The following is a 14,214-nucleotide window of genomic DNA, read 5'->3' as shown; positions in this document are numbered from 1 at the left end:
GCCCGCCGGCTGCGGCAGCGCTGGGGCGGCCGCCGGCTCCGGCCTCCACCGCTCCGCTCCGCCTCCGGGCTACCGGCCGCGTCGGCCGCCGGGAGTTGTAGTGCACGGGCGGCGCGGGTGAGGCGGCGTACTGGGGGCACTGGTGTGCGTAGGGAGGGAGTGCTGGGGGCACTGGTGGGGTGGGGGAGGTGTACTGGGGGTACTGGTGTGGGGGGGTCGGGGTACTGGTGTGTGTAGGGAGGGGGTAGTTTGGGCACTGGGGGTGGTACTGGGGCTACTGGGAGGAGAGGAGTACTGGTTTTGGGGGGAGGGCGTATTGAGGGCACTGGTGCGTGTAGGGAGGGGGTACTGGGGGCACTGGTGCGTGTAAGGAAGGGGTACTGGGGGCACTGGTGTGGGGGCGAGGGGGTTCTGGGGGTACTGGTGTGGAGGTAGGAGGTATTGGAGGCACTGGTGGGGGGAGGGGGTATTGGGGGCACTGGTGTGTGGGGGTCGATGATTGGGGGTACTGGTGTGTGTAGGGAGGGGGTAGTGTGGGCACTGGGGGTGGTACTGGGGCTACTGGGAGGAGAGGGGTACTGGTTTTGGGGGGAGGGCGTATTGGGGACACTGGTGCGTGTAAGGAAGGGGTATTGGGGGCACTGGTGGGGGGAGGGGGTACTGGGGGCACTGGTGTGTGGGGGTCGGGGTACTGGGGGTACTGGTGTGTGTAGGGAGGGGGTAGTGTGGGCACTAGGGGTGGTACTGGGGCCACTGGGAGGAGAGGGGTACTGGGGGGGGGAGAGTGTATATTGCGGGCACTGGTGTGTGTAGGGAGGAGGTACTGGGGGCACTGGTGGGGAGGGGAGGTGTACTGGGGGTACTGGTGTGGGGGGGAGGGGGTATTGGGGCGGTGGTGGGGGTGGAGGGGTACTGCAGGTACTGGTGTGCGGGGAGGGCATATTGGGGGTACTGGTGTGTGTAGGGAGGGGGTATTGGGGCGGTGGTGGGGGTGGAGGGGTACTGCAGGTACTGGTGTGCGGGGAGGGCATATTGGGGGTACTGGTGTGTGTAGGGAGGGGGTACTGAAGGCACTGGTGTGTAGGGGAGGGGGTATTGGGGGCACTGGTTGGGGGGGACAGGGTACTGGTGTGTGTAGGGAGGGCGTATTGGAGGCACTGGTGTGTGTAGGGAGGGGGTACTGGGGGCACTGGTGGGGTGAGGAAGGGGGTACTGGGAGGGGGGAAGGGGTACCGGGGGTACTGGTGTGGGGGGAGAGGGGTTCTGTTTTCTGTAGCAAGCAGGTACGGGGGACACTGCTGTATGGGGGGAATAGATACTGGGGACACTGGTGTCTGCAGGGACTGGAGGCACTGGTGTATTTGGGAGGAGGGTCCTGGTGTGTGGTGAGAGGGGGATACTGGGAGCATTAGTGTGTGCAAAGGTGGTGCTGGGGCACTGATGTGTGTGGGCAGGTGCCATTTGTGGCACTGGTGTGTGGGGAAGGGGTACTGGTGTATGTGGGGAAGTGGTATTTGGGGGGACTGGGGTGTGGGAAAGGGTACTGGGTCACTGGTGTGTGTGTAGGGAGGGGGGAGTGGTGGGACTGGTGCAAAGAGACTGGGGTGCTGACAGGGGTGGGGGAAGTTGGAGGAGCCCATGAAGCTGGTGTGGGACACTGGGAGATGCTGGGAGGGTGAAGTGGAGTGAGAACATGTTTTGGGGGAGCTGCCGTGGCAAAGAGAGGTTTGGGGTGTGCTGGAGCAGACTGGAGAGAGCACTGGGGGCAACATGTGTACTGAAAATGTGGTGGGACTCTTTTCCCTGGGTCCCAGACAGCAGCAGAGTCCACCCAGATCCCAGGGCTGAGCGAGCTGCTCTTCCAGGGTCACCAGGACCAGAGCGAGTTCCTTGGTAATTATGTCATTGATGATATTACCTCCTGGAAACAGCACGTCACACGCGCAACACGGCGTGGGGAGCCAGGTCTCCCGGCCTCTCCGTAAGGACTGGCGTTTCTTAGTTACTTGTGTTATGGTTGAGCTCTGCGGTTTTGCTGGGTCATCCCGTCGCTGACTGCTCTGCGAAATTTCTAAGTAGGTAAGACAGCGGAAAAAGAAGCACAGAAAGGTGAAGTTATTTGTCAAATATTATAAAAAGAAATCAGTGCAAGGCTGAAACTACAGCCTGGATCGCTTGATTCCCAGTTGATTCAGCCAGGAGAGTGCAACCCTTCTCTGCCACTTTTCCGCTGTCTACCCCAGATCTCTCCCCTCTCAGGGTAGGAGCTAAGGTAAGACGTATTTCTTAAAATCATTATTTTAAAGCTTCCAAAATAACCATGCGCACATGGAGGCGGCAGCAGAACCTGCAGGAAACAGCCACGTACCAGGCTTGGTCATGCTGATGAAACCATCAACAGCGTTGTTGGTATCTCAGGTATCCGATCCCCACCGCATCAGCTCGCCTGCCACAGGGACGCAGCTCCAAGCACATTCCTTTCTCAGCTCAGGAGCCCTACACAGCAACAGCAGCTCATCAACAAATTGCTGATCAGTCACCCAGGGCCGGGGAGTGGGAGAGAAGCCACAGCACCCAAAATGCAGGAGACAGGAGCCAAACATGAACATATTGCACCCGAGATATGAACGTAAATGTCAGTGAGTGCCCTAAAATCTTCCACGTTCTCCTCTGTTTCTCCCATCTTATCACCTAGGAGTGAAATAAAAAAGACAGGTAATACACAGACTTCACCTTCCCCTCCTTCTCTAAATTAGTGTTCTTTGCGTTAGAAATGTAGGAGAAAGAACCCAAGCTGTGCGGTTATCTGCCATTCATCCCTGGATTTTCTTTCCCTGCATGCCAGGTTCTCCCTCCTGCCTTACACTCGTGTAGTCACATCCAGAAATACAAAACATTTGCTGTCCTAATTTCCTAACAGATTATTTAGGTAGCTGATATTTATGAGGACTTTTTAAGAGGTCTTGGTGCCTGTATGTTTGTTTTGCCTTACCCAAAGAGAAACCAGACCTGTGGGTTGACGTCTAGTGTGGGCAAGGAGTTAAATTTGGGTGCCAGTTTGAGAAATGCAACTTGAATCTGCACTTCCTGAACTCTCAGAAAAGGTGACACGCGCTCCAAACACTGACGCCTTGATTTCGCTAGCGGAGCCAAGCTCTGTCAACAGCTGCCGGCAGCTTGGTCAACTGCCATGTGATAGTGTTATTAACTTTTCTCATTTATATCCAGGTCTTGAAAGAGGACGCTTTCTTGTGTATCCTACTTTAATTACACTCCCAGTCTCGCAGTCTTCCCCTGCCATTCTTCCCAAATTGCTGGAGGAAGTAAGCAAGGAGACATGAGAAATGGATTAAAAAAAAAAATCCCCCTCACCCCAAACAGTCTCTGCAGCAGCAGATCTGCAAGGAGAGGTGCTCCTCTGAGAAGAGATTCTGCAGGATTCCTTCACTTCACCTTCCTGACGTACATTTGGAATTCTGTTCATGTTTTTCATCTTGCCCACCTTCTTTGCATTCATATGTGCATTTCGCAGGTGGTTGGGAGCTGTGCTCTACGGTACACAGCCAGCTGAAGAACACCTGCTTCCCCCTTCCATCCACAGCAGGATAAAGGATGAAACCATATTTAAAAATATATATTTAAAATTACATTTTTAGAAAAAAAAAAAAAAAAGTAAAATTCTATTGTTTCTTACTATTCTTCAGTGACTACACTTCTAAAATAGAAATCCACCCTGTGCTTGTTCCCCGCTTTGAGGGAAAAATCAATGTTTTCCAGCAGTAGACATTTTTCTCCTGAAAATATTAATTTTGAAGGAAACAGATTTTCCAGTGCAAGAGGATGAAATCAATAACTCCAGTGGGAAACTTCTGGTCAGCACAGTGGTGGACCTGCTGCCACTTTCATATAGTAAGAAAAGCAAGTATTTCTTGCACTAACTTCATAAAAACTAAAATTGCTACACCCCATCAACTGAAACAGTACGAGGATAAGCCCAGGATGGGACCTCTCAAAACGTGAGATGTAATCTTTTACATCCATATGTTGCAGCCCTTCATGCCAGCCTCAAAGGCAGGACAAGATAATTGTTTTTACATTTTTCAGGGTTTCCATTCCCTATTTCAAGATGGACAGAGCTGGCATCCCAGCACCGTAACACAAACACAGAGAACAGGGCTGGAAGTGATCTCGGAAAAAAACACGTAAATTCTCTCACCTCTTGCCCCAAGGTGGGTCCAGGGATGAATTTTAAGAAGTGGTTAAACTCATCGTCTTAGTGCAGGAGAATAGCAGGTAGTACCAGGTAGGGATGGAAATACTCTGTGGATCTGCATATAGTGTCAGCTGCAGTTCAGACGGTGCTGGGCATTAATCGGCTGTAGATAAGGAAATTATGATACAGGCAATAATATGAAGAGATAAATGCGGTGTCTGCCTCAGTTTGATAAGATCAGGAATAAGTGTTCCTATTTCGAAACATATCCCTATATACATAATTGAAAGCAGAAGGCTGAGAACAACTGCATTTTAACCTTACACAATTCCATATCTGGCCTCCAGCAAAGCACTCGCCGCCTCAGTTTTTTCCTCTGTAAAGTGTGGATATTACTGATTTATAGCATAGAATCATAGAATGGTTTGGGTTGGAAGGGACCTTAAAGATCATCTAGTTCCAACCCCCCTGCCATGGGCAAGGACACCTCCCACCAGCCCAGGTTGCTCCAACCCCCGTCCAACCCGGCCTTGAACACCTCCAGGGATGGGGCAGCCACAGCTTCTCTGGGCAACCTGCGCCAGGGGCTCACCACCCTCACAGTAAAGAATTTCTTCCTGATATCTAGTCTGAATCTCCCCTCTTTCAGTTTAAAACCGTTCCCCCTTGTCGTATCGCTCCCCTCCCTGATCAGGAGTCCCTCCCCAGCTTTCCTGGAGCCCCTTTAGGGACTGGAAGGGACTTTAAAGTTTGTCCAGACCCTTCTCTTCTCCAGGCTGGACAACCCCAACTCTCTCAGCCTGTGCTCCCAGCAGAGGTGTTCCAGCCCTCAGGTCATCTGCGTGGCCTCCTCTGGACCTGCTCCAACAGGTCCACCATCTGCCTGGTGGAGGAGTTGAAGCATCACTGAATGGGCTGATGTGGCTCATGGCAGGAGAGACTTTGTTCTCCAAGACCAGCCAGCATGTCTTCAGCCTCACCTGGCTCTCTTGTAGGGAGAATGCAGGAATCCATGGAAGAAGATAGTTTAGAGGTTGGAAATAACACAGTCAAAGTGGGAAAGAAGCAGTTATTGAGGAGGATCATGGATACAATCTACATTTCCATCTATGAGAAAATAATCCACTGTAGATATCACGTAGCTGAACAGGATCGTTTCCCTGCATCTGCAGATAGTCTGAAATAAGAGCGGTACAACCAACTCTAGCCTCGCTCAAGTTGATACCAGCCCAATTGCAAGTGCTCCCTCTGTTTAATTACTACAGGACTGATTACTGCAAGAGAAGAAAAAGCTCCTCTGTTTAGGAGATCTGCATGGTCTCAAACACGCAGTCTTGTGTCACTTATACCTCCCAGCTCCAGTCTAGTGCCTGGTAAGGAGTAATAATTAATGTTTAGACTCTATCTTCAGATATTGTCAGGTTTACATTCTAAAAATATAGGGTAAGCAGCACAGCTATTAATTTTGAATAACTAGCTCACTAGTAATTTTTTAAAATGGGGGAAAAAATGGCAAAGAGACTTGGGGAAAAAAAAAAAATCACTTGCTCACCACTGAAAATGCTCATCTGCACTTTGTCACGTTCTTGTCACCTTTGACTCATTTCCTGAGCAGACCTTGTAGCTGCTTGTGTGGTGTGTGGTTTTACACCATTGTGAAAACACCATAAAACAAGCTGGAGTTTGTTAGAGGCTTTTGTAGGGGGTTGGTTGTTTGTTTTAACAACTTTGGTTCTGATTGCCCAATGCCACTAGAACTATTTAAATGTTTGTCATCACAACCAGAACAAAATGTTGGTTTCTTAGGAAGCTGCAAGATGCCAAGGTTGCCAAAAAAACAAACACAAGAATAAATCAAACCGGAAACTGAAAATCTGAACTGTGCTTTACTGTGGGAGGTGTAGACTGCATGAATACACTATGAGCAAATACCAGAGTTCAACAGCAATGAAAATACAATGCATTTTCCAACAAACAGAAGAAGCAGCATGTCACTAATGGGCACATCATGAAGCGGAGAGTTACTTGGGATTTCCTCGAAGAGAAGGAAAACTCCTGAAAGATCGATAGGCTCGGAAAATGTGCTGGCCTATCTAGATAAGCATATGCTGGGAAGGTGAGAAGGAAGATTTTGAGAGAGAAGAATCAATCAGCTATTTCTCTGGGAGAAATAATATTCTGCAGTTAATCTCAATCTGTCTGTCACCCGCAGACTTGGAAAGCACGTGAGAAACTCCACTCGTTCTCAGAGAAACCACACACATATATCGTTGTGCTGAAGGATTCCTGCATCTGGATTGAGTTAGAGATGGTATTTGCTGTGATATTTTTGAAGACTTTCCCCTATTATTGAAAGATGGGGGGAAATATGGTTGTCTTGCTGCAAGATCAGAAGGTGATTATGGGAGTTTTGCTTGAGTCGAGTGAAGGATGTGGCAAGACAGCTTTATGGGGGATGACATACACCTTGACAGTGTTGTAGAATAAAGTAGACCTGTGGGTCAAGAAGTTCCTGACTTTGCATTTCATGCTCTTCCTTCCTGTTTGGTTTGACACTCCTTTACGGAAAAGTCAATAGAGTAGACATGAGTGGGAACAAACCTCTTTCTGTCCACCTGGATTAAACCAGAAGGGCTCAACCTTTGTGGTGGTGAGCAGCAGCCATTCGTGAGCTAGCTGCTGGCTCCCACCCCTCCTCAAGAGCCCAGAAGTCTTTACATAAACTCTTCATTCTCTGAACATGACACCTTTAAAAAGAGCTCTGCGTTTTTTCTGGGCATACCAGCAGGAATAACCAAACATAACGGGCTACCAAAGAGATCAAACAAGGCCACAACTTCTCTTTCCCATGTCGCTTTCAGTAAAGTCCTGAGCCAACAATTCCCAAACCAAATGGCTCTGAACTTAATATTTTACCACTGTACATCAGAAGTTCCTCAAACAACAGATACTGGGGCCTATCTGACCCTCCAGATTGGCCCAGTGGTGCTGCACCTAGGGAAGCTTCTGGTTCAGGCTCATTTCTGTTCAAAACCAGGGAATTTCTTGGTACAGACTTGTACAAAAAGATCGGTCGGGAACAGTCCTGCTGTGCTTCATTCCTGAAAGCACTGCTTGGGAAGGGAAACTTCATCTTGACATAAAACTATGCTAGGATCCCACTGTGACAGAAGCCCATCTTGCCTCTTCTCCCTCCTGTAGCCACTTGCCTGCGGTTCCTCTTGGTTTCTGCAGTTGTCCCTCTCCCCTCTGGACATGTCTGTCCAAAGTCTCTGCAGCAGAGGAACACCGGGGTTTTCAGTACCCTCACAAAAGGCACCCGTATTTCCATGTGCTTGCATTTTAACTTTTAGGCCTGCTTTAATCTGTCCTGACAGCCATGCCAAGGAAAGAACAATCACACTGGGCATCAGCCGCCATGGGCTTCATGATTTGGCTTTAAGGTCTACACAAATGCAAACATTTATTCAAAATTACCTTGATCCACTCGTGACCTCCTCCCACCTGGGCTCCCTCCGCACCAGCTAAGGGGACAGTTCACCCTTTAGATGTTCTCACAAGCAGAAGAGGAGGGGCCTCCAGCAGACAGCTTATTTTCTAGAAAATTGAAGAAAGCAGTCTGTGAAACCACTACCTCATTGTCAAATTGGGCTGAAACTGGCTAATGGCTTCAAAAGTTAATGGAAGAGCCAGGCAGACAGAAATTGTACGAGCACAAGGCTCGTTTCCTTAGGAAACCAAGCGAAAACCAAACCAATCTCTAAGGAACTTGACCATAGAAAGTTCCATCTAAACATGAGGAGGGACTTCTTTCCTGTGATGGTGGCAGAGCACTGGCACAGGCTGCCCAGAGTGGTGGGAGAATCTACCGCTCTGGAGACATTCCAAACCTGGACGCCATCCTGGCAACCGCTGTAGGTGACCCTGCTCTGGCAGGGGGGTTGGAAGGGATGATCTCCAGAGGTCCCTTTCAACCCTGACCATTCTGTGACTCTGTGACTCATGCCACTTATGATAAGGATATAGGAGAAACTCAGTGTTTCCCCGTATTTCTGTGTCAGCTGCTGTCCCATGATTCACACACAGCAGGAAAAGGGGAGGGAGCCCGTATATCCTATGCCACCCGGCGTTTGCAGGCTGTATTTGTACACTTCACGCCGCAGCTGGGACTCCTGACACTGCCCCACACAGTCAATAATGATCTCAAGCCTAATTATTTGCTCTAACGTTGCGTGTTGTCTTTCAGCAGGAGGACACTGTGGTTTTCAAGAACTGGTGCTTCCACCTCACAGTTGATTCATTTCATTGCAACTATTTTCTTTTTCAGAGTGACTGACAGCATCTGCGGGCATCATTCATATTTTTTTTCTGAATAAAAGAGGAAATAGATATTCAAAGGACTGCTTCTTTATTTTAGACTTGCGAGTATGCCAGAACTTTATGAGTCAATTCTTTCGAAGCTGCCAAAATAGAGTATTGCCAGGAACTAGGTCCCCACCGCAGTTAGATCATGGGCTCTCCCTCTTGCACAGACCTCACATGTCACCGCCCAAAAAGGCATGAGGCACCAAACAGCGACATAGAAACTCCAGTTAGAAATGGTCTGACCTCCAGAGGCTCCCATTACTCTCCCCAGCAAAACGATGATAAAATTCCTTCAAACTCCTTGTTTTTCTAATAGGTGAAACAGGAACAGGTCATTGAGAAAGGAGCTCTCATCAGAAGTCCTACATTTCTTCGTCAGAAATAATTCCTAATGCTCAAATGCTGCAGTGGCAGCTGAATGGTCACACTCAAGGTGGAAACCTGAGGCACATGGTTGCACGGGGCTGTTCATCTTCCATGCTCACAGGGCAACAGGGGACATTGATCCTGCAAAGATATTTCTGTCTCACCTCACCTGAGTACTACGGCATGGGAACACAGAAAGTCTTTTTTCTTACTCCTAGGCTAGCTGTGTTTAGGACCAGCAACACCAGCAAGAATTCCAGTCTTCAATACGTCAGCAGGAGCTAGAAAAATCAAGCAAATTGGAGATACACTGCTACATGGTCAGAGCACAAGACTGCTCTCGGCGCTGCCCTTACTGACTGTAGAACACCAGAAAAATCACTTACTCTTCCCCCTGCCTTTGTTTTTTCGCTGGGTAGTAGCACTTTGCACTCTCTGCTGCTGCAGTAGCAAATTCTTAGGATGAGTGAAATATCTGTAACGGCACGTTACTGACCTGCAGCATTGCTTTGAGTAATAAGTGACTTATAAGTGAGCTGTCACATTGTCATCTCGTTGTTCTTTCTCCTTTTTTCCTTTGTTTGCCAGTCTTTCCTGGTAAGGCTATGACAACCCCAGCATGTGAAAATATACGTGACCACACCAGCAGAGCTAAATCAGAGCCTGGGCGCTGGGGAGCTGAGCACAGAGACACCCAAACGGGCTGTGAAAACACCAGCAAAGATTGGGAATCAGCCTCTTCATAAATTTATTCGCTCAGCTGGGTGACCGCACAGCATGTCCACGATGCACGTCACTGCGTGGACACAGCACCATGGATCGTATTGCCAAAAGTACCTCAAGTCCCAAGTGGGCTCCCCTCTGACCACCCACCAGACTCATTGCCCGGAACAGCCCAACGGGCGTTCATGCAACACAACCGTTAACCCATAATTTGGCACGCCATGTTCACACAACTCCTTGCGTAAGAGGTTGGGAAAGCCCAGATCATCCTGTTCCCTGCTCCAGCGTCTATTGCAACATTGAGTATTTGCTGCATTTGCGATGTCCCTGAGAGGCTGCTGAGCCTGGCGAACTCTAAAAATTATCATCCACTTCTACTGTTCCATATAGGGTCCAATGATACTGCGACGAGGCAACTCAGAACCATCAAAAGAGACTATATGTCCCTTGGAGCAACGTTAAAAGCATCTGGAGCACAAGTAGTGTTCTCCTCTATCCTCCCAGTCAGAGGACGTGGCTTAGGAAGGAGAAGACAAATTATGGGATTCACCTGACCAAGAGGGGCAAGAGTTTTACCCACAAGCTGGCCCGAGTTGTATGGAGAGCTTTAAACTAGGCTTAGTGGGGAAGGGGGATAGAGTTTTGAGCAACAGAGAAGAGCCAGGGGCTGCTGATGCATTAGGAACCAACAAGGAAAGACCAGTTAAACGCCTGAGAGGAATTAGGGCATGTTCTTCTAAAAAGGTGTCACAGTCAATAGCCCACCTGTAGTGCCACTATACTGATGCACACAGCATGGGTAACGAGGAGGAGCTGGAAGCCATTGTGCAGCCAGAAAGCTACACGCTAATCAATATATGTATATAGTCAATATATAAAGGGATCTTAGAAGAAAGATAGAGAGAGACTTTTTACCTGTAGTGACAGAACAAGGGGCAACAGTTTTAAATTGAAAGAGGGTAGGTTTTGACTGGACATAAGGCAATGTTTTACGCTGAGGGTGGTGAGACAGTGGCCCAGGTTGCCCAGAGAAGCTGTGGCTGCCCCATCCCTGGAGGTGTTCAAGGCCAGGTTGGACGGGGCTCTGAGCAACCTGGTCTAGTGGTTTACACAGAGCTACTCAAGCAACAGACTGACTCCCTGCTGGGGTGATATAGAGAGATCCCAGGTGGTGGAAGGAAACTGGATTATTTATCTACTTTTTCTGCTTAAACATTTATTTACCCGCCTCGATCCTGGAGCAAATCCACCACCGAGCTGCGCACATCCATGTTTTCAAAAGAGGAACAAACCTCAGAGTATCTGGGTGGGACAGGGCACTTTTTAACACCCTGGGGAAAATCCTATTTAAAAGGGGTGACCAAGCAACCCCACTACGCAGGGGCTGCTGCCATGAAGCAGGGCCTGGAGCCACCCCACGGGGGGCTCTGGGGGTACCCCAGGAGGGGAAGGGAGAGAGGGATGCAGCCGGGGGATGGAGGGAGGCACTGAGGTATGGGCCACAGGAAGGGGATGAGATGAGGGAAGGGGCCAGGAGGGCTAAAGAACGATGGGGGAAGGCCCTGAAGGAAGGGGCTGAGGGGATCAAGGAAAGGGTTGAGGGGACACTGAGGGAAGGTCCAAAACAAGGTGCTGAGGGAAGGCACTGAGGGAGAAGGACCAAGGTGAGGGGCTGAAGGAAGGGTCCGGGGGATGAATGTAGGGGTTGAGGGACTGAGGGAAGGTCCAAAACAAGGGCACTGGGGGGGCGGGATAAGGACTGAGGTGAGGGACAGGGCCCAGTGCAGGAGGCAAACACCACAGGGATGAGGGAAAGGGCCAAGGGAAGAGAGGGAGACAGGCGCGGAGGGGCTGAGGGAAGGGGTGTAGGGCAGGATGTGAAGACCGAGGGGGTGAGGGAAGGGGCTGAGAGAAAAGCCGGAGAGGTGCTGAGGGAGGGCCCTGAGGGAAGGGGCTGAGGAGATCAAGGAAAGGGTTGAGGGGACACCAAGGGAAGGGGCTGAGGAGATCAAGGAAAGGGTTGAGGGGACACCAAGGGAAGGTCCAAAACAAGGGGCTGAGGGAGAAGGACCGAGGTGAGGGAAGGGGCCCTGAGGATGAGGTGAGGGGATGAGGGAAGGGTGGGAGGGATGAAGAAAGGGGTTGAGGGACTGCGAGAAGGTCCAAAACAAGGGCACAGAGGGGCCAGAGGAAGGACTGAGGTGAGGGACGGGGCCCAGGGCAGGAGGCAAAGACCGCGGGGCTGAGGTGATCAGGGAACGGCTTGAGTGAAGGTCCCAGCCAAGGGGCCGGGAGAAAGCCTGAGGTGAGGGATGAGGGAGAGGGCGCTGAGGGGACGGCGGACCGGGCGGCTGGAGGCGGTGACCCCGGGGGAAGAGGAAAGCGGCGGGAAGAGGAAAGCGCGGCCGCGCTCTCTTTCCGGTTCAGTTTTCACTTTCTGTTGGGTTTTTTTTTTTTTTTTTCCCCCACCCCCGTTACCGCCGCCCGCCCCCGGCTCCGGCCCTGCCTTCCCGCCCGCCTCCGTCCCTCCGCGGCGCCCTTTCACTTCCTGGGGCCGGCGGATGGCGGCGGCCCGCAGCTCGCCCGCCCCGCGTCGCCTGAACCCGCCGGCCCGCCCGGCCCGGTAGCGCCGCACCCTCCCGGGGCCCCACCGGGAGCGGAGCCGCGCCGAGGGCCGGGCCGGGCGGTATGCGGGCGGCGTGAGGGCCGGCGCGGCGAGGAAGGGCGAGGAAGGAAGGAATCTCGGCCATGGGCGAGCGGCGCGAGGAGGAGACCAGCGGGCCGGACACGGGTGAGCGGGGACGGGGCGGGCGGGGACCGAGTCATGGGGAGGGCGGCTGGCTCCATCCCACCCTTCGCCTAGGGAGGAGAGGCCACAGCCGGCTCTGCCTCTCTGTTTCGCCAAAGCCGGGGCTGCCCGGCCCCGTGGGGACCCGCTCCTCGCCGGGTGAGGGGGAGCAGCCCCCGGGCTGGGGCTGGAGACACCTGACCTCAGCCCCTGGGCGCCTGGAGGCCTTTGACACCTAGAAAGCAGCTTTTTTTCTTTATTTACCTATTTTTGACTGGCTCGCCGAGGACACTTTGGCTTTTCCAAGCTCGTACTTGCACTGGTAGCTGGCCCAGTGCAGCTGGGAAAGCCGCCGTCCTTTTCGGTTTTGTGGATGCACACACATCTTCTTCAGTCTGTCCTTGGGGAGCCGTGCTGGTCAATGCAGGTGCCCTTCAGGAGCGGGATATGGAAATACAAACAGATTGGCTGCGTGCTCCTGCCCTGGGACTGGCATGGGAAGCTGAAGGCTGGAAGGTGTCTTTGCTCCTCCTTTGGAGCAACTGCTGTGCCCCACAGGGCTGGAAATCGGCCTTAGAGAAGGAGAAAAGAATGTATTTCTTTTTTAGTCCCATACAGTTCTGCCCTGAGGTTGTCCTCAAACAAATTGTCCCGCAGGGGCTTGGATAGGAGCAAGGGCTTGCTGAGCTGTAGGTCTTGCACTCCTTAAGGAGAGATAATCTGGGATAGATGAAGCGAGCAGGAGGGTGGATGGCACAAAAATAGTTGTAAAACATGTTTCTTACTCCATGGGAACAAAGTTTTTTTTTAAAAAATGTGCAAGAAAGCTTGCCTGGCCCAGAATAATTAGTAGCCTGGTGGTTTGGTGCTCATCGTGGATGCAGGAGATGCTGGGTGAAGATCTGCTCTGTGGGGGATTCAAATCAGAACATTAGCTTCCTGGTTTTACCCCAAGTGTTTGCTCAAAGTGGATGTTTGTCAGTGCCGCTCAGTATATCTCAGTACAGTGCTTATAGGAGACTGGTGATGAACGGAGAGACAGACACGGGGCTGTACTGGCACTAGCTGTCCAATGGTTGAGTCTGGAAATGACTGGTCTGCACTTGAACGAATTTTTTAGATATAGCATTTTGTCAAGAAAATGTCTGATTTCACAGAAATTGCTGTTTTCCAATTGAAAAATCATTTTGTCAGAGAATTTCTGCTCTGTTAAGAAATGTAAGTACTCATGTAGGACCAGAGACTGTATTACCCACCTCTGAAACTGGTTTTACATATTAGTTTGGTCTATTTTTAGTGTTCCTCTTAAACCTGGTGTTTTTGGTGTTAGCAGGGCTAGCTTAAGTGTTCACCATTCCCAGATACTCACCTCCAATACCCGCTAACATCTGCATCCTGCCCAGCTTCAAGCTGTGCTGGTACAACTCTTTGTGGAGCTGTGCAGCAATCCAGATTGCTGAACCTATCTGGATTAAAAATAGCCTCTTTTACTTTACTTTCTGTTGCAGTTTGCTGATTTTCTTCATTACACAGCCCCAGCTGTGCCAGGAGGGGAAAGAGAAGGAACATTGGGGCAAGTGCTTGCATACATCACTGTAGCCACCCACTGAAATGTGTGTGGGATTACAGCTTTGGAGAAATGAGCCAGTTTTATTACATGAAATTTATTTGTTGGTCACTCTGGCTCCTGCCAAAGTGACCGACTGATTATTCTTGGTTAGAATCGCTTTGAGACAAGAAAGTGAAATGTTTATTATTT

The 14,214-nt window shown here is 50.7% G+C and overlaps 1 long non-coding RNA gene across 1 annotated transcript; it reads left to right on the top strand.

Annotated features, from left to right (window-relative positions):
* Positions 1-27: 27 nt before the first annotated feature.
* LOC309683496 lies at positions 28-6,113 on the top strand. Its single transcript, XR_014270210.1, has 4 exons — positions 28-117; positions 1,815-1,893; positions 5,479-5,586; positions 6,020-6,113. It is a non-coding gene; the product is annotated as an uncharacterized lncRNA (long non-coding RNA).
* Positions 6,114-14,214: the final 8,101 nt, after the last annotated feature.

This window comes from Vanellus vanellus, assembly GCF_965231255.1.
Source record: "Vanellus vanellus genome assembly, chromosome: 1".
Taxonomy (NCBI): domain Eukaryota; kingdom Metazoa; phylum Chordata; class Aves; order Charadriiformes; family Charadriidae; genus Vanellus; species Vanellus vanellus.
This window is presented reverse-complemented; position numbering and strand designations above follow the sequence as displayed.